Source organism: Rhipicephalus sanguineus, chromosome 5 (genome assembly GCF_013339695.2).
Source record: "Rhipicephalus sanguineus isolate Rsan-2018 chromosome 5, BIME_Rsan_1.4, whole genome shotgun sequence".
NCBI classification, from domain to species: domain Eukaryota; kingdom Metazoa; phylum Arthropoda; class Arachnida; order Ixodida; family Ixodidae; genus Rhipicephalus; species Rhipicephalus sanguineus.
In genome coordinates, this window is record NC_051180.1 from 94579149 (window position 1) to 94600841 (window position 21693).

General features: G+C 44.0%; 1 long non-coding RNA gene across 1 annotated transcript in view; it reads left to right on the forward strand.

The window, feature by feature from the left end:
* LOC119394002 (uncharacterized) overlaps positions 1 to 21693 on the forward strand; it is a 143825-nt gene that overhangs the window by 10349 nt on the left and 111783 nt on the right. Inside the window, exon 2 of the long non-coding RNA XR_007416062.1 lies at positions 15274 to 15408. This is a non-coding gene — a long non-coding RNA (uncharacterized LOC119394002). The remainder of the gene's footprint in view (positions 1 to 15273; positions 15409 to 21693) is intronic.

Consider the following 21693-nt stretch of genomic DNA (forward strand, 5'->3'; position numbering starts at 1 on the left):
ACACGGGCCTCAAACATTTTCGCCTCCATCGGAAATGCAGCCGCCGCGGCCGGGATTCGATCCCGCGACCTTCGGGTCAGCAGTCGAGCGCCATAACCACTAGACCACCCTGGCGGGGCCCAGAATACCACCTAGCCATTTCATGCACAGGCAACTTTGTTTTACCTTATGTTTTACTTTGACTAGCTTTAAATAACGCTTCATTGAGCTGATAGTCCGTGCTAAATGACCAAAATAAAAAAGAAAGGTTTAGTTTCAGGACCTTTGCTCTGAAAGGACATTTGGGATTAATCTCCTTTATGAGCAATAGATTGGTTCTTTTGGCGGTGCATGAGGAACGAATGAACAGTTGAGAGAGGAAAGCCAGGAATGTTAACCAGTTTAGAATAACTGGTACACTGAGTGAAGGCATGATGTTTGTGTACAGCGCGAGGAACGACGAAGACGGTAAGAACAAAACTTTTCAGTTGCGAGTCAGCGCTCGTCCGTGTCCCTTCTGTTCTTACCGTCTTCGTCGTTCCTCGCGCTGTACACAAACATGCTGCCGTACCAACTAGCCCAACTTTCAATGCTGAGTGAAGGGTTGGGGTAGTGTGAAAGCAAGAGGCATACAGAAAGAGCGAGAGGGAGAAAGAGAGAGGCGGGGGGGGGGGGGGGGGACACGGACACAGTGTCAGTCCTCAGGACATTACTATTGGTCAAGCGCCTGTGGGCGATCTGTCTTCAGGAATTCAAGAAGTCTGTTGTCTTCAAGAATTTTGTCAGTGCCTTTTTTTGGCCTTCATCCGCGGTGACTTCTCAGGACGACATTCTAAGTTGGTTGCTGCCGACATCGGCCTGTGGTCAAGGCGGGCTGGAGCGGGTGCAATTCCACGGAATTCTCTAATCACCACGCCAGCTCTAGAGCGCAAAAAAGAAAGCAAGATATCTTTTTTTTTTAATTTTGCGATACGCTATTCAACTAGCATGTTTAAGACGTGGTACCAAACCAAGAAGTAGACAGGTCCCGGTGATTTAGCACTACAGTTGGATGTGTTTTAATTATAGAAGACACGACAACTATATAGCACAGCTTTCTTCTCTAATATGGCTGCCTTAACTTGACCCTTCACTAAAGTGAATATACGTTCAGGAGTTTCACACGTCAAAACTACGATGCGATGGTGAGGCGTGCCGTATATAACGTGGGGCTCCGGTTTAATTCTGACCATCTGGTGTTTTTCAACGTGCACTTAAATCAACGTACACATACGTTTTGGCATTTCCGCCTCTCCTAAAGGTGGCCACCGAGGGCGGCAATTCAGCCAAAGCCACCGTGTTTGCGAGTGCGACACCTCCTCCGCTAAACTGGTGAGAAATTATTGACTACATCTTACTCCCTCATGAATTACGCCTTCACGTTGACTAATTCTGCACAGACTTCTCCAAAGCTTTCGACACTGTCGCTCGCTCTAAACTACGGTACAAAGCTAGTGTAAGAAACAACCCTGTTACTTTTCCAATGGTTCTGTTTGCAATCTTCGCTAATACGTCTCTTTCAAATGTTGACATTCATACAAAAGCTTTCTTTTTTCTGGCGTACGCTTCTTACTGCTTAGCACTCAGAAGGGTGGCGGCTTCGGATAGTTGGCATGTCTTGATAACTGCTATAGCGCGAACTCAGGACAAGGACAAAGCACACGAAGACGAGCGCTACTTAGCGTGCTTATGCTACCGCTGTTCCTTATTGCCACTTAATTATCTTCCAGGTACAACTTCTAGAACAGTCGTTCTTCGTGCTGCAGCTGCGTTAATTGACCATAATCAATTCGTTCGGTCACCAAGAATCTCGTACTTCTCTTAAAAGTGATAATCATCTGGCATGAATACCCTCAACTAAAGATAACCTTTCGAAGGATACAGGCTGTCTGTTTTCACATTGGGTCACATATTTAACTTTATGTAAAAGACACAACTGCATCATTTTGCGTCAAGTGTATTGATGCCGTAGGGCAAACTGACAAAACTCAAAAAAAAAAACCTTGTTATTTACCCGTTTAGTTCCTTATCAGAAAAACAGATATCTCGGGCTTTTTTTTTTTACACTAAACGTATAGGAGGAGAGGTTGGTGCCAATGTGTGGCTCCGGCTGCTCCTCTTCTCTGGCATAATAGTTACAATCGTAAAGTAGTGGACAAGCAGGAAACCATAAAAAAATGCGGGAAGTTTACAATGAGTCGCTCAAAGCTTAGCGCAGCGAAGGTGGTCGATGCTCAAGTCTTTAGGCTAACTACGTTGTAACTGGTTGTTGCTGCGTTTTGCTATGTTGTTTCTATTTAGTTTTCTCTTTTTACCCCCTCTTTCTTTTTCTCTATTCTCTCCGTTTTCTCTGTCTTTATTATCTCTGTTTATTTCTTTTTCTTTCTTTCTCTCTCTCTTTCTTTTTGTTTCTTTCCTCTTTTTTGTCTCTTCTCACTCTCTCTCTCTATTTCTCTCTTGCGCCCTCCTTTTTTATATCTTTTCTTTCTCTCTATTTTTTTTCTTTCTCTTTCTGCATTTTCTTCAATCTATTTTTCTCTTTCTCATTCCTTGTACGCTATGCATTACTATCTCTCCTCCTGCTTTTCCTCCTCCTCGCCATCACATCTCTCCTCCTCACACTCACTACCCTTTCCCACCCCCTTGCTATAATATACAAGGCTATGCTGCGTCATTCCTCCTTTCTCTCTTTCTCTAACCCTCTTGCTGCACGCCGGACAAATCATCGCACGTGTTCTGGAAGCAAAGCAGAAGAGGACGAAGAGAGCGAGTGCCGGTTCATGATGATGATGATAGTTTAGGGTCACGACAGACATTTTACTCCGGGCTAGAACAGCTTCGCTGTTAATAGGCACATGGACGAAACACTCATGCACTTGGTCCCAGTTCTTTAATGCAAACAAGTGTCAACTCAACAGGAAAGTTCACAAAACACAAATATTCACGCAAACGGAATGTCCACACATAACATAACGATTCGCCAAGATGTAACAGCAGATCATTAGCAACTTACAAATCGTCTCTTAAGTGTCGCACTCGAACTGCGACAGTTATGCTCGCAGAAACAAATGCAACGCAAACACGAAAATGCAAGAAACATGTAGCCGAGAATACCGGTTGATAATGACAATGCGAAGAAATTTTTTTATCGGATTTAGTGTCTATGGGATAATTCCGATCCCTTCAAAAATTGCACTAAGGCACGTGCAGCAATGTCTTAAAATATTTCTGTTGGCCATGGGCCCAATATTTCTGCTATTGATAGCGGCTGTCTCGTGTAATCACGTTCACGTCGCTCGCGACAACGTTTTGAAAATAGTTCCAATATCTATGTCCTCATTTCGATTGCTTTCAAAAGAACAAAGTTTCAAACTTACGAAGGCCACAAGACCAACCGATTAGAGTCGTCTATCACCGCGGTCCGGAATCCACGTCAGAAGAGAAATATGCAGAACAAAAATAATAATAATAATAGTAATTTCTTTATCAGATTTACAGGTAAGCCTAGTTTGCATGAGATTTGGGAACTATTGACCTTTCTTGATGCTGACAGGCATTAACCACCCCCTATCTGGTGACATGCCTAACTAGGATCTCTCAGCGTGGTTCGATAAAACGCGGTAAAATGCATACGTAAAAAACCTTCTCGCTTCGTTTAGTAACTTTGCGAGAGGAAATTTTGACTAATATTCCTGTCCATATTACCCGTAGCGTCACATATACCAAACCCATTTTAGTCGATTGGCCAAGATTGGGCACATATTACATACCCAGTGGCACAAGCTGAATTAGCGAATGGTATAAAATAATGCAAATAATAAAAGAAGCCCCGAATATTCCGTGCTTTTCCACATAGAAGTTTGCGGTACTTTACAGAGGTGCCATGAGCAGTCATAGATGTGTAGGTTCTACTTAGGCTTTTTAAAATTTTATTAAGCAGTACAAAAGTGCGCTCACTGGCCTCATTGTTGGTAAGGGTTTAGTGCCGTCTAGTCACGTTTGAGAGAATGCACTCGCGGAAACTTCACAAGTGGTCATACGCTGAAATAATTAATTTTGGGCTAAAATAATTAATTTTGGGCTAGTTGGTCGTACATAATTGCCCGAGACGTATTAGCACAAGGAATAAAATGACGAACACAAGAAAGAAGACAAACACAAGCGCTACTCACACAACAGCAGGGAAGTGTTCAACAAATATATCCTTTTGTCACGCATGTGCATACAGGAATAAAGTAACACATGTACGCATCAGAGGCGGTTGCCCAAATATTCGAATTGGGGGTCCATCAAAGCGATAGACGGCTCACATGCAACGATATCTGTTCACCATATATGATAAGTAAAGCTTCCACAGCAAGGGCGCACGGTCGCCCATGTCACTGCGTGTGGTTGTGATGCTTGATTTTCGAACACAGCCATTCTGGGAAGGTACGGTAACGCTTCTTGGAGACTTGCTCTGGAAGCTTTCTTTATGAAGAAGAACATTTGAATTTGAATTTTTGCGCGATGGCCTCTGACGTACACGTGCCACATTAGTTCTGTATGCGCATGCGTGACAAAAGGACATATATGCTGAACCCTTCCCTACCCGTAAACAGTTGTGCGTAGCGCTTGTCTTCGTCTTCTTTTTGTATAGTTTTGTTCCTTGCATTAACTATGCCTCAGCCGGTCATATACCGGTAATACCTGCAGCCATGTGTATACATTTCGCAAATGTTTTTGCTGAATGGCTTTTCTGAATGTTAGCATGCAGCTTGTAGAGCCTTTTTCCGCAAGATGCAGGAAGGCGTCAATTAATGCGTGTCGTGAACTAGCTCTGCTGCTACCTCTCTACAGATGTCCCGTGGGAACACAAAACGTTTTACGCCTAGCGACGCAGATTACCAGGTAGCATTGTAATCAGTCTGCCACCGCACCGTCTCGTAAAGCTAAGGCTTAACGAGATTACAGTTCTTCGGGTGTTCCCAGTAGCACGCGTTGAAGCTTTATTAAACTCAGCTATAGACGGCAGCGTTTTACTACATTATCATTGGGTGTGATTCACATATTTTAGTCACTGTTTTTCAGCGCTGGAGTACACGCATTTGCGGAAGAAACGTTTCGTCATTATACCGGCGGACCTGAAACGAACGGGCGTTTCTCATTTGTCTAAAACGCCTCGTTCAGCGTCTGCATGCATACTTCTGGTCACGTTCCGCGGTCTTCCCTGTTGGCGCTTGCGCGAACGAATACTGAGGCTTCGTTCTCACCGCAGTGGTGGAGCATTGGCCATAGCTGACAGCACCGAATATGTATAGTGCCACCTTGCTAGTCACGTGGTCGTCGCTGAGCACGTCGTGAGGGGTGGGAGGATGGGAGGAGGGGGGGGGGGTGCAGACAAATGAGCAGTCGCTGACGTCCGCATTTGGGTCATGCTGGAATTAACGCTCTACATGAGGCGTTTCTGCGTTAGTACGATGGAGGTTTGCAAAAATATTGCTAGAAAGCACGCCATTCGTTTACCGCCATTTTAATGGAGAGTACAAAGTTTTCTTGTAGACATTACATTTCTTGTAGACTTTAAGGCGGGCGTTACGGATTCTTGTATTCTTTCTCGAGCTTCGTTAGTACGATTTGTCGGCACGAGTCGCATTGCTAATTTGGTATGCTCGCACGTCATGGGATTGGGAAGCACTAATGAAAGATTAGCGCCTTAATTAATAATTAATGAACCACGTAATGAAAGATTAACCACGTATTGTCATTATTGATGACGTTTCATTATCGATAAAGAGCATGGGGGAGATCTCCCGCGCTCTATTTCTCTCGCTCTCTCTGATAAATTCTGAGCTTCTTGTACAAGCGTTACACATATGCCCTGAACATTCTGGAAAAGTTGCCACGAATGTCTAGAAATGTAAAGCTTGTACGAGAGAACCTTTTTACAAAATCATTACTGCGTAACGGATTAGACTACAAGGAAACATCTGAATGGCAATAACTTCGCATCAGGGTACAGATATTGCTATGGTTCAATGCATACCGTGACAGGTGGATGTCAGATAACTGTAGTGATGACATCTGTAACGCAAAAATGATTCGTGAGCGTAGAGTTTGTGGGACAGAGTGGGACTCGTGAAGTATATAGTTTGTGCACATGGGAATTGCTATACGTTTCTTGATTAGGCAAGATGAGAATAAGGCGCAGTGCAGCTATCGGCTACACACGTGAAGTTTATAGCATATAGCGCGCTCAGCGAGCATGAGCTGCATGCATTTCTTCCTTGACCAAGGAAACTTTACTGTTGCTGTGGTAAATGTTTACGTTATCTCAGAAAAAAAAAAACTTGAAGCTATAGACCTTGTTTCAACAATTTTTTTTATTGGAAGCTACTTTGCTTTTATAATTCAATATCAGAAAAAAAAGGAGAGTTGCAGCAAATTTGCGATCGTTTGCATCCGTAAAATCATTTTTTATTGCTGCGGTATAGACTCCATAATATGAACCTTGGTCCTTTGTAGCACTTGTAAAATATAATCTTTTTTTTTTTTCATCGACACGTGTTTCCTAGTGAAGTATGGCTGAAAATTGAATAATTTATATTTTGGCAAGTACTATTTCATGTGTACTGATTTACTGATATTAATATTGTCACATGAGATAGGTTTCCATACGTTCCCCAGTCATCAAAGACAAGAAAAGGTCGTCCTTGGTAAGGAAAATCGATTTTACAGTGTAATTCACCTATCCAATCAGTTACAGATCTCCAGAATTTTATTCTTAATATCTAGTGTTAGGCGTTCTTTTCATCCAACATTGAGATGTGACCAAGGAGAGCATGCACACAACAGTCAATCAAGAGCTTCCTTCTTGCCTCACCCACACGTATGAGGCCACTAAACCACCAAAAATTTAGATTGAAGTTTACGTCTGACTACGAGAACTCCGGTAATATATTGCCTGGTATAGCAACCTAAAAACATTGCAGCTGATTTATAGGCTGCATGTAACCGAACACGAAGTCTGTTCAACGTATCGTCGAAATTATTTTTTAAAACTCACATTACATGAGCGTGCATGCTGGCATGTGCGACTGTGTGCGGTGCACAAGCTTATCTGTTGAGCGGAGGATCCTTGGATCCTCGAAATGACATGTAAAATGCAGGGGGAAGTGTAGGCAGCGATTTGCTCACGCATTCCTTGTATGGCCCCTATACCCTCTTTTCGCACCAGGAAAAAAAAAAAATTAAAGAAAAGCCGTCTCGCTATCAGCATGCCGTGGTCGCGGAACACTCGCAAGCGCGGGCGCTCATATGCAGAAGGAGCTGCTGATAACGCTTCGCGAGCCGCGTGCGCGCATATGTGGGGACCGCGATAGCGGCGACAGTTGCAATTTCGAGCATGCCTCTCCTGATATGCATATCTCTCGTGGAGAGCAACGGACGGCGTTTGCTCGTGCATGTGCGCTCTTACTGGGGGCCCGTTTTTGCATGTTCTTTGTGACGAGGGAATAAGCAGGAGTCGCCTTGTAAAAGCGTGCTGCTTCGACGAAATTCTGTTAGTCACTGAATAAGCTGAAAGTGCAGGATACTCGTTTCCACTCTGTCAATGTATTATATTGACAATGTGCTACATGACATAATAATAGACACAACCAATGAAACCAACAGACATTTAAACCAAGAAAACGTAGGGGACATTATTTGTTGTTTTTTAACTCTACCGTAATGATTATTACCTGAATTGAAAGGAACTAAAGTAGACGAAAAAGCACTCTTCCGTCCGTGGGATTCCAAACTGCACAACCTTCGAATTACGCGTCCGATTTTCTGCTAATTGAGCTACAATATAGGGCGCTGCCTTGTCAGCTTTGTTGGGTGTTTATGTGTGTTTAATCCCTGGGAGTGTCAGCCGGCGGAGCTGAAGCGGTTTGCCTTTAAAATGTTCGGTATTCATATATAACGTGCTTTTCATGTTGACGATTGCGATACACGCTTAAACATGATTTTAAACACTTTTGTGTAATGAATAACGAGTCTATATGGACTCGTTATTGACGACTACATTGCCTTTATGCAGATATGTGCACGCGAGGTCGCTGAGCTCGAGTGGCAGCGCTGTATATAGTGTGTATACTGTACCGGCCTCTGGTTGAAAGAAATAAACATTGTAATGGCGGCTATAGTATATATACTTCTTAGCCTGCCAATTACGCTTGTTGTACGATTCTTAACCGATCTTGTTTCGGGGTCTGCTCTCACGATCACTTATACATTGTTATCATTATAAACCTAAGAAAAACTTGACCTAAAGTAAAGACACTTGCTACATCGAAGCTTCTTTGCTGCATGGACCTGAGTAGAACAACTGATCCCGTAGTGATGATGTGGCGCACACGTGCATTTCTTACATACCTTTGCATGACGGGCTTACATGTTAAAACTCTATCACGATCAGGGACGTATAGGAAGAATTTTTTTCAGGGAAGGGGGTGGTCAATTACCCTTAATGCACGTTCGTGCGTGCGGTTGTATATGTGCGTGTATATATACACGCATGCAAAATTGAAAATTTTCGAAGGGCGGGGGGGGGGGGTTGAAGTCCGCCAATCACCCCTCTTGCCTACGCCAGTGATCTCGATCTTCTAACAAAAATAAAAAGAAAGTTAGGTTCCAAGCTTTTAAGAGACAGTTTCTCGCATCTCCACCGTTTCATTGCTTGTCTCTCCAGACACTGATTAGGTAAATTGGTCGAAACAATACTACATATCCATGCACTCGTTAATAACTAGTTTTTTTTTTCTTGCGCTCGTTACCGTTTCGGTAATGCGTTCAAAGTGCTCGTGGTGCTGTAAGGGCTCGCACGTCCAAGCATTGCAGTGTAAGTGCAGCAAGTCTATCACATTCACGTGCAACTGAAGTGCTTATATGTATACATTCGTTTCGTACGGTCAGTTCTGGCTCGTTGAAAAAGTTGGCTTGCTGTTATAGAACTTGCGTAAGCAGTCGTGCTATAAGCTGAACACGTACACAGCCAAATGCGCCTGCACGATTGTCCTGCCTCCAGCGTAACAGCGACGTAACTATATACACTATAGCTCTGTGTATAGTTACGAACCGAAAGAATATTCGCATGCTTTAACTGCTCAGGATTGTTGCACCCAAGGTCAACGCCTCCATTTGTGCCGCTGTGCGCATGGCTTCACGTTTCAAAGGTTAGGCTGTATATACAGTTGTGCGCACACGCTTCAAGCGGTTAGGCTAGATCGGTTGGTCCCAATGGGCTACAGAGTTGCAACAGACGGGCAGGAAGTTGCGGGGAACAGCTCTCGAGGTTGTCCCTGCAAGGCCTTATATACTTATTGCAGCTCTTCTGTTAGTTTCTCTCGGTGGGTTGTGGTTTGGCTGAGTCAGCGCCTTGCTGTTACAAAAAAAACCCGTTCGCCCAACGGCTACGTGTACTCCCATCGAATGAGATATGCAGGGAGATAGGAATCAGGCCGCTGCCTTCTCAGATGTGCCTTCCATCTCTCCGTACGCCGGTGGTGAAACCACTTCCTACGCACGTCTGAAGGCCTGTATACATGCGCCTCGCTCGTCTGTCCCGGAGATGACGGCTTATTTCCGTCCCGAAGCAGCAGAGCGCGGCGGCGCAGCGATTTTCCCTTCGCGCTGTGACTGGCTCTGCCGCTCGCTGGTGGTTCAATCGATCAACGCCCTCATAAGCGGTGTGTACATCGCGCTTTCAGGTTTCGCGCTCAACAAAGGGCGAAGCGTTCCAAATGTGTCTCGCCATCGCTAGCTTGAGAAACTCTCTAGCCGAGCCAGAGCTATAGGTTTTTCTTCGAGCCGTTTTCTTCATTTCTACTCCCCCTGCCTTTCTTTTCTTAATTTTGTCTTTCTGGTCCTCTAACACTCTTTCTCTTCTTCCCCCTTTTTTTTAAACGCACCCTCGACCTCACACTGCCGGCGCAGCGCTCGCTCGCACTGTTCGCCTCTCCTTTTTGCCATTGTCAGCCCCTCCTCCCTCCTGTACCTTTGCGCGGTGCGCTCCGCCTCCTCTGGCGTCCGGCAACCAATCAGGCTATCTCGCGCCTTCTTGGGTTAGGGGTGGGGGGGAGACCTCTCGTCGCAGAACGCTTTCGCATCCCCCCCCCCCTCACAACCAACCACCCGAGAGCTCTACACTACAAGCACCTGCACGGCATGTCGTCCTCTGAGGGCAACCCTCGTGGTCCGTTGCTTGCTTGGCTTGCGGTATTTAACAAGGAGGCGAGGTCCTTTTTGGCTGGCTTTCCGGCGGCGCGGTTTTCCGAATTAGCATAGCCTACATTTCGAAAATTCACGCACCTCCGAAGACCCCTTTTCCTAGCCGTCGCTTGGTAATCCGCCTGCTGTATTACCTTCACGAGTCCCTGTCCCTTCTTTCCTTTTCATTTTACTTTTCTTGTCGTTCGAAGCTAATCGAAGTCATGTATACCGAGGGCATCCGTCCGTATGCCCTCATTTTGCTTTTTCCATAAAACACGTGAGGTTCCAACACACATGTACGTTCTCCATTTCCGCGCCTCTGCGAGACCAACAAGATACAGAACGCGAGATAAGAGAGAGAGCAGAAAGATAAAAAATAATGAAAAGACAGAAACCGTATATAGGGAGAGAGAGTGAGGCGAGGTATGCTGGCGAGACAGCCGGCATGCTTAACACCTGAGGAGACCTTGACGCGTCCTCATTTTTTTTCTTCTTCTTCTTCTTTTCTCTTTAATCCCGCAATCGTCGCTGTGCGCGTTCGAAGGCTATTTTTCGCCGCATAGCTCTAGTCAGCAGCCGCGCTTTGGAAGCGACGAGCGTGCCTTGAGGCACGTTCCACGCTCGAGGCGCCCGCAGCTTGACCCTGGTGCCAGGGAATGCGCGCCCTTGCGGCGTTATCGACGCCCCTTAGCCGGCGCTATAGACGAGAGGACACAGCGTGCATGTGGCTTATACATAAGTGGACCGGCGCCGCTTCATTACCCTTATTTCAATGCCGCACATCACACGAGCTCCTCCTCGTACACGTCACTGCATGGCTTCTCTTCCATATTTTTTTTTTTATTTCGCGGCTGTACGTATACCCTGTTACGTTTTTTTTTCCTCGCTCTCGTCAAAAACCGACATTTTTAATTGTCCTTTTATATATCTGTATTACTCTTCTATAATATATTTTTTAAAAATCTTGTATATGTGTTTACACGTGTCGTACAGCAGTGACCTATGTATTTATGTTGTTAGTGTAGTGGTTGGTATATTATGCATATGTTTTGCTGTTTTAAGCGTATATATGTAATCGCCTCTGTCGTTGACGCTTTGACAGGCATTCGTGCATTTTTCTCAGCCTCTTAGACAGGAGAAATGCACATTTTGTTATTTGTCATTGTGTGAAATAAAGGTGATGATGAAGATCGCCGACTTTATACAAAGCACGGGAATGCCGAAGCTCAGCCTGCGAGGCGGCCATACAAACAGCATTTTCGAATCCACATTCACGCGCGGCCCCCTTTTTTTTCTTTAATAATATGCTGTTTAGGCGATGTAAGCGTTTTATATAAAGCCGGATACTTCTTTTCACATATGATAGTATTTGTGAAGATCACAGTAATGAAAAGAATTACGTTAAAATGCACCTAGGAAGAGCCCATGTAAATCAGTCAAGCCATGAAAATTATCACGTATTCAAGAAGTCCAATTCACGTAGTGACACGAAAAACAACTCAAAATGCAGTCCTGTCACATAACACAACACTACAGTTCACATAAAACGCACTCAGACGAACATCGTATATAGGCTCAAAATAACACCACATATAACGTCCAGTCACGTAACAACACTGAGATTGTCAAAGTTCAGTCACAGGGAGACATAATCATTAGCTTCAAAATTGCGGGCGACTATTTGAATATTACGAATAACGAACCGAATAGCGTTCTATTCCACTCGGTGTAAAAATAAATCAAGAGTCATGACGAATGCTGGTCTGGTCGGGAATGATCATGGTCAAAGGTTAAAGGAAGGTGCCGACAAAATACACAAAAAGAACTTTAAAATAAAAATAAGGCTTTTATATTATTTTAAAGTTCTTTTTTTTTGTATTTCGTCGGCGTCTTCCTTTGACCTCGACTCGGTATATTCGAATCGAATAATGCACATTCGAAGAACAGAATATTTTTCGAATACCTTTCGGATAATCAGCACAAAAGGGAAACCCCCAAAGGAACAGAGCGTCGGAACAGCGAGGAATCATTTTTCTTGTTATAATTACAGAATTACCAAGGTGCATGCGGCCCGAGCGTTTACGGAACAATGGACGCTTGATTGATTGCCGGATGAAGGCGACTTTGCTAAGAACTCTAACGTCGCCGAAGCGAAAGCGTCGTCAGCCCACTATCGTCATCTTGAGATTCATGATGATGTTAATTTATGAAAGATTTTAAGTTTTATGCCTCAGTTTCACTTAAAATTTGGTGACAAAGTATCGCCTTGAACACTGGAGTAACTGCTGTATTCAACCTAAAGGTACAAAATAGCTTCAAGGCTCTTGTCTATTGCATACGTGCTTATCTCAGTTTACATAAATAATCGGAAACTATTCGAACAGTATTCGATTCGGGTCTCAAATTCACTATTCGCCCACCCCTAGAAATGATTGACGACAAAGCCACGCAACATTGTTGATCCAACTTGGACAGGTTTAATTTACGGCCATATATTTGTCTGATTTTAAAAATGAGAAAAAAAAAAGTAACCTACGCGTAATTGTCAAGGACAGGCATCGTGGCGTAGACATAGTAAGCATTCTTTATGTTGCAGAAATAAGTCGACTGCACAGGAGTCATATGCAAGGGGAGTTAGTGAGTTAGTGTTAGAAAATATGGCACATGCATTCGAGGGATGAAGACTTAACACGGTATGTGTTCGCGTCTTGAGCGGGGTGTCTTTTCTCAAGTGTCTTGTCCTGAGTGCCTGTGTACAGTCGACTTATCTTCACGGAAACACCTTTCTGTTTCCAATGTAGGTGAGTTGGGCCCTGCAGAGCTTCCAGTTCGCTGTTGAATCCCACGTCCTGAAGAAATCATACTTTTTTATTTTAATTTCTTTTTGTGCAAAACAAAACGGCGACCACGTAAAAGCAGCTGGTTGCACTGAGCAGCGGACAGCATGACATGTCCCACGATTTTACGTCACTGGGGAACAAACAACCTTCTGTTCCATTGCTTTGAGTATGTATAATTAAAGCAACCAAACGAAAACGCAAGTGTATAAAAATAAGGTAATAAGACGTTAACATAGAAAACAGCAAGGCTAGTAACAGTCTTCTTAAGACTATTACTGTGTTTATTTAGGCCATGCGGCAACTGAAAACACAGCAAAAAAAGACAGCAGCACTTCAAGGGAAAACAATTTGGGCTCGGAATCCAATGTAAAACTTCTGTAATTGGGCGCAAGAACTGCGAAGTAGAATAGTCAAGTAGTTGACTCTCCTACTTCTTGTAATGTATTTGTAGTAGAAATATATCACATGATGTGTTTTTATTGGAATAATTATAAGTATTCTGTTATTTTTTAAATAATGCTACATGGTGATGTATACGTGCTCGCAAAGTGTTATATTATTGAGACGCTGGTCTACCACCTATAACATGTGCGAATAGTGGCACGTTTAACTATAAACAGACTCGCATAGCCCCACATCGAAATGTGGCATTCGCAGGAATTTAGATCGATCGATGGGTCGCTACGGGCCTTACGCCTTCTTCAGTGATTCATATTATTTTGAAAATGAGTTTTCATGTCGTCTGACGCGTGCACCACCATGGTTTATAGCCCTTCTAAAACAGCTGTACTTACTAAAAAAAGAAGCGTGCTTGTACTGTGACTTACAATTGTGCAAGATATGAATGACAATGTTAACAACCCATTCCGTGGTCGTTCAAGTTTAAAGGAAAACTAGAAGTCCTGCTTTCGTGGCATGTGAATTTCAGACACCCCTTCATGTTGTTCGTTGGCGTCTACGTTGTGTGAAAAAAATCATTAGGAGTTTTATTGCAATAAACGTTCTATAGTGTACAAAATTGACCCCTGAAATCGTTTAGTTGCATTCTCTTGGCCACGTTGCATGTTGAGACACATTCAAAACGACACCACGACATCCTTACATTTTTATGTATACGGTTAGAATATAAGAAACTAGACATTGCCCAATTGAAGATTACATGGCTGACATTCGTCTAGTTAAGGTAGTACATGCTACTGTTTTGTTAAATCCGCGTCTTAATCTGTTTACATTACCCTCTGGAGCCTTTGTGCAGTATATATGCACTGTTCCCCGCAGTTATCGAAGTCAACCACATCGCGACGGTTATACCATGAAACATATACTGAATACTGACGAGTTACACTAACTTGGAGCTAGCACGTCCGTTTTTTGATTACTTATTAGAGGCTGAACAAGGGATTTCCAGTCAGCACATTACCATATAGCAATCACAGCTCATCCGCAAAAAAAAAATAATAATATAAAAATAAAGAAAGAAAGGACAATATCATCGGCTATTTCAGGACAAGCAAGTATATACAGTGTTTATGCAGTCAGTGCTGATATTGTTTTGGTCATAAAATAGAACGCACAAGTTATGAAAAAACGGCATATAATAACAAATGGTAATATTAAAGAATGCCTTGGCGCCTGTATCGCATCTTCGAAGGGCAAATGTATGAATTTGTGTCCTACATTAAAACAACTTATGGATATGATTGGCGTAATTCATTTCCCTGCAAGGCATCTAAGTTATACAGAGAAACGACACCACTCTGTGTGAGTAAATTACTGAAATCAACAGTTCCACTGCATGGGCCAGATACGCAGCTAACTATATATGGCCACAAACGCCAAGTAGAGTGTCGTTTAAAAAATACATATAGTGAATTTATTGACATTTTTGGATGGTGCTTCCGGGCAACTGAAACGTCATTGAATCCACTGCTTCTTTGACGACACTTTGCTTCGCTTGATATCAAGCATTTCCTTAGCGAGACAGGTTGCCATCAGATGTTAGGTTTCGCATATCATCACGGGGTGACCATATCAATGATTCGTGAGTGATATTGTGGTAACGGCAGATACAGTGAGAGAGTGGTATGTAATTGAAAGTGCGATAATGTTAACCAGTATGAGCGTATAGCATACCCGCTAATGCATTTGGGTTTTTCCTCCCATGCTTTCACTGTTCCATCAGATGTAATATATATTGGAACTCGGATCACTCTGGTTAACCTACCCGCCTGGTCGGCTGCTCCAGCATACGTTCCAAGTGTTCCAACTGTTCCAACTTTCAACTATTGGAGCATGTTGGAAGTTGGGACCGGTACATGTAAATTTTATAATTGCCTATTGTCACGCTGGTATACTCGTTTTTATTTCACGTCGTAGTCGTACTTATTAGAGCAATGACACAACTATAGCACAGGCAAACATTCTCACTGGTCAGCTAACTTATTTGCAGAAGGGAAAAAGAGGGCTGGAAGATGAGATAGAAGGAATTTCGCAGTGCACATGCTCACGTACGTTCGCATTACATGAAGCGTTTATCGCTTAGTTTGTCACGAACGGTCAGCTCAATGCCCATCTTTCAATCTCTCTGCAGGAGGTACGTATATAGTGGAAACACGCCGAGCTATTCTGATCACTTGAAATTATTCGAAGAGCTCAGAAGCACACATGTGAATCCACCCCATGCAACGGATCACGCGGACACGTGTTCAGCTTGCTGTCGTGAGTGTACTGATAAATTAATTTATTCGGACGTCTGTACACGCGTGCGAACTATATCCTGCCAATGAGAAGAAAAGAAAAAGAATACCCGCCGTACACTCTTAATCAGGTCCTGGTTAAATGCTGGCTATATCCAGGAAAACAGACGAAAAATGTCCGGTTTCCCGGCTACCTAGCACATTAAGCGGGATTTGAAGTAAGAGTGTACAGCTTGTTCTTAAGTTGTCGCGCTGCTATGCTCGAGGACGCGGGTTCGGTTCCCGGCCACGACGGCCGCATTTAGATGGGGACAAAGTGCAAGAACGTCTGTGTACATCGATTCAGGTGCATGTCAGAGAACCCTATAGGTTGTTGATATTAAGCCGAAGTCCTTCAGTACGGCCCGCCCCATAATCAGATCGCGGTTCTGGAACGTAAGACCACTCCAGAAATTAACCAATTAAAAGAAAACAGACAAAGCATGTTTCCTGACGGGGCCATACATCCTGAGAACAGCGACACAATAGCGACACAATAGCGACACAACAGCTATTAACGCATGAGCAGCGCGAAAGTAAATGTTAAAAATACACGTAATAATGTAAATGTGGCTAATGAACATTTAACGCTCATCGTACACTTTGGAAGCGACCGTGACAGCTGCCGTTAAATTGGTGATAATGCGATATTGGGTACGGACGCAATGGCCAAAGGTGGCCAAAGAGCGCCATGAAGAGACCATTCTATTATCATCGTTCTTTTTTTCTACGAAATACGATGTGTGTGTGTGTGTGTGTGTGTGTGTGTGTGTGTGTGTGTGTGTGTGTGTGTGTGTGTGTGTGTGTGTGTGTGTGTGTGTGTGTGTGTGCGCGCGCGTGTGTGCGTGCGTGCGTGCGTGCGTGCGTGCGTCTGTGTGTGTGTGCGTGTCGCATTAAGCGCAGCGTGTTTCTTTTCCTGCCAGATAAGAGTGGTCTTTGAATGCTTTGACGTCAAATAAATGGCAGAGCTTTTATCGTTTTATTTTCTCGTGACATATTTCCAAGAGTCATTTCGGACTTCAACTTCTACATGTGAGTCAGCCTTGTAGCGGCACGAGGGGTGCACGTTGCTCTGACGAGCAGGTTTTTGAAACGCTAGAGTAGTCAGCAACATTTAGTTATATATACTCGAGCACGTGTGACAGTTGCCTCTCGACCAGCTGCAAGGCCGCCGTGACGATCGAACGCAACGCGCGTGCGCGTACATTCTAACGCACTTGTTGTGCCACCCGCTGGGCTCGTGCGGGGCCCGGTTTCGTTACGAAGTTAGCTCACTTAACTCTCTGTTCAATTTTTCGCATCTTAAAAAAAAAAAAAATGCTTTAATCTCTCCTCGAGCCTCATGCCTTGTATATATACCACCGGCGACAAAAGTTTGGATGCAGGACGTGGTCTCGACAATCCACAGCCAACTTGAGTATCTCTTGCGCTAACGCAAGAACTTTATAATTTAATGGATAACCGCATAGGTCGCAAGAATACGTAAGGGTTAAGGGGGTACTGACATGAAAATTTTCAGCTGTCGCTTTTTTGCCTCAAATGAATGGCCAGGCCCTCAAGAGCCTAGAACCGGTAAAAGTGACTGCACCATGAAAAGGCAATTACAGCATGTTTTTAAAAGCTAGTTTCAGTTCCTACTGTACCGTGACGTCAAAACACACTATACGCTTCTCGTCAGGTGCTTGAGCAACATGTGACGTTTCCACGGCCGCTCCGCTCCATGGCTCCGTTGACGACGCACAGTCCGCCGTGTTGAATGTTTCCGGTGACGCACAAGTAGCCATTTTGAATGTTTTGGCACATGACGTCATCACAACTAGCCATACTGGTGTGTGAAGTCACCAGAATTGGCACTGTAGCCTGACGTCGCAATAGTGTCGATGTCAGTAGGTGCACCATGCCAATCGAGTTTAAAGTCAAAATAAGACATCCTGTCAGCGTTTACCGAGCTCCAAGCTTGCTCAGAGCCGTCTGTGCACACAGGAGACTTGTATAGCAGAGTAAACTCAGCTTCTAAAATTGGTGTCAGTACCCCTTTAAATCTTTGTTTTAAGGGTGTGCGCTCAGACTATAGGGATAATTAAGCCTTTTCGTATTATCTCGAGCGATCGCGAGTGATCGTCTTTGCACAGCGATGTCGCTAGCAGCCATCCTGGAATGCCATCCTGAAAGGTAATCGAGGATGAAGGCAACGAAGGCATTGCTAAAAATTTATGGACGACAGATATGCGCGAGCGACTGACTGGTAGTGATGTCGTATAATATACAAGACTGACGGACTGTGACCTAATATGTACTGATAGGCTAGTTGGTGAGCCAAGATATTTGATGAAGCTGCGCGCAAAAGACACAATCACGTACGCACAAAAGCGACGCAAACAAAAGTCATGGCTAGGTGGCTCACGTCACCTAGCCATGACTAATAGCAAGTATTATACTTAGACAAGGCTTGAATTTGACTCCTGCCGTGATTGTAGCCATCGGATACTTCTCATTTGGTTATTTGTGCCCGCTTAAAGTATATTTTGCCTTTACTGTCCATAAACTCGAATGCTTTTAAAATTCAGCCCTGTTGCTCTGAACTGCACGGCGAAGCCCTTTAGAGAAAAGTATAAGGTGTGTCTGCCGTTTCCTCCTCCTCTATCTAAACGAAGGTGCTGTTGAAGTTTCTGCGAGCGACCCGCCACGTTGAACGATCGTGACGCTCCTGTGTGTATGTTTCTACTTTCCTCCCTCGCTATCCCATTCCTCTCTTCCTTACTTATCTGTCTCTCCTTACCCCTTCCCGAATGCAGGGTAGCAAACCAGATATTTGTTCTCTCGTTAACCTCCCTGCCTTTCCACATCACATTTCTCTCTATCTCTCTCCTTAATTCCCGACATTGCTTGAACCTCTGCTTGATCGCACGCACAAAGCTGCATTGCCGAACGTCATACCAGGAATCACCATCCCTTTGCAAATCCCTCGCACCACCTCGTACCTATTGTAATTCCACAGTGCCCCATTTTTTACCACAGGTGTATTCCTGTTACCTTTACTCGTTACGTATCCTTGTGTTCCGTTGGCTACTCAGCCCCATGCATTGTTATCCCCGAGCTAAGATATTCGTGTTCATGCATTATACCTGTGCCGTCCTGTACCCTATGCTCACTGCCTTTATTATCATCAAAAAATCATGACTGCCAAATTTTTGTTGCTGAAATTTCAACCTAAACTGTCTCCCTCTTTACCGCAGATGTACATAATGCAATCCATGTAGATATTCCTTGTTGTCAGCCAGTAATACTATATACATGTGTACATCAGTCCTGGTAACGGCTGTTTGTCAAACAAGATGAATACATTCTTTTGGCTTGACAAAAGAAAGATTAAAGCCAAGACCACTCCTTCTAATCTGGCCTCTAATCCTTGTAGGCACAGCTGAAATCGCAAAGGTGGTAAAACCCTAGTGAAAACGAGCAGATAATAAATCAAGCGAAAAGCAAAGCCGGACAGCGGCGTTTACTCTATAGCGCGGCTGTGACTGTGTATAGGAAAGGAGGTAATCGATGCAAAGCAATATTTGCTCCACTGCAGGAGAGCGATAAAAGCCTTCCCGAAAAGCTATAAGTAAAATTCACCCGTTGTATTGCTCATGGGTCGAAGCCGCTAGACCTCGCTTTTCATGTGGGCTAAATCTTTCAAGACCGCGATCGTAGCTCAAGGTATCTACGCAGTTCCTGTAAACAAATATTGCTTCGAGTGCTAGCCGATAAAGTTTTTGACCCGCCGGCATGAGGATATCATCTTTCGCATGTGTCGTTTATTGCGCGGTAACGGGAAATAGCAATAGAAAAGAAAAGCTTTAAAGCAAATACGTTTTATTGGCTACCGCTTTACGGTCGCGAGTGGACCAGGTATTTTAAGGCGAAAGCCAGAGATGCGTCGACGTCGGCGTCAACACAAATCATGCCAGAAATCACCATCACGTAATGGCGTCACCATATGACGTCATCATGACGTCACATATTGCGAAATTTGTGACGTCATCACATTACACCGTCGCTTGGTCAAAGGCGGGCCAATCGCGGAGGCAGTCCGGTGAGGTGCAGAACTGTGCAAAGGTGCAGAAAGCTTTCGGAGGGGGAGGATTAATGCATCACCTGAGGAGAAAAAGAGGAAGATGGCTTTCGCCTTCGAGTCGTCTTAGGCAGATGCATAAGGGACCTTGTGAGTTTTTGACGGAGTTTTCGCCTCGTTCACTTATCGGGTATTTGTGTGCATGCAAACCTGGGAGTTTTTTGTCAGCGCCGTTCGTAGGGGATGACCGCCGCCGTAGCTTAATTGGTAAGACATCGGGCGCATAATCCGAAGGTTACAGGTTCTGTCCCTGCCGGCGGCAAGTTGTCTTTTCGTCCACTTTACTTTCTTCACATCTGTATCACAATTGCTACAATATACTAAAAACAGTACAATTTTACGTTACCTATACCTTACTTAGCTTCCTTATTTGCTGGTTTTCATTAACGTTGTGTCAAACTTAGAGAAACGATCCCTCAAAATTCGTTTCCTTGATTCAACGTGACAAATAACGCCTCCGTCTTGGCTCCCGCGTTGTATCTCTATTCGCCGCGAGATCGAGCGGAGTCGCCGCCTAACAGATATACTGGCTGAAGCGCGCCTGGATTGCTCCCTGCGTCGTCTGCTATCCACGTCGTGTTTGCATGCGCGCGTACGTCCTGCACATTTTCAAAGGGCGGTTTGTTCTGTTATGTTAGCGTGATTTTAACTGCTCGTACGTATACCTAACATTGTGCACAGAAGCAAATGGGCTTGCTCGGCTGCATGTGCATTGTAATAACATCAGTGAGTGCGACTTTCGAGAGGGCTGTGTATTGGTGTCGTACCCTTCGTTCGCCAGAATCATTTCAGTACTGATGCCGCTTTCTGGTTCAAGCACATCGTAAAGTGCGCTTGGCATAGTCCCAAACATGAGGAGCATTAAATTGTGTGTGAATGCAGCGTTTTAGCGACTCCGTGGTAAACAAAAACGAGGCTCATGCACTTTCGCGTTGTTGTTAGGTGTACAACTGTGGCACTGTAGTTCATCGGTTATGCAGTACGCTTTAGTTGTGGTTAAGATGTCCTTTTATTTTACGGTCGTCGTCCCGCTACAGCGAAATATTTCTATCGAGTGAAGTCTGAGACTTCAGTACTCAGACTGTCCCTAAAAAAAAACAGGCAATGGAATGACACGGCAGTGATAAAACAGTGTTGCCGCGCGCAATTTGAACTTGCGTCGAAATTTATGCAGAACCACCCGTGTTCTTTGCCGGACGACGTGCCTTACATTTATGTCGTATAATTTCACGGAAAACCTCATCCTTTTTTTTTCACATTATCTTCAGCGTTTGTGTGGAGTTGTTATAAATTGATGGAAGGCAGCGGACATTATTATTTTGAAAAAAAAAAAAGACACTTATTCCACAAAATAACCGGACCTTTGTTGCATCACTGTCGCGCACGTAATCAATCGATAAAAGCTCTGTGCTAAACTCTTGCCTGCATATGCGTATTCGAGTGAACAGTGCTATTGAAATCATTGCACAGTAATATGGGCTGGTATACAAATGAACAAGAAGTAAACACTTAAGTAGTTCAGTCGTGCTACAGCAGTGCGTAGTACACAGAACACAAGCTAAACACGTACAGAGAAAACAACAACAATATATATATATATATATATATATATATATATATATATATATATATATATATATATAATATCTGGGGTTTAACGTCCCAAAACCACGATATGATTATGAGAGACGCCGTAGTGGAGGGCTCCGGAAATTTCGACCACCTGGGGTTCTTAAACGGGCACCTA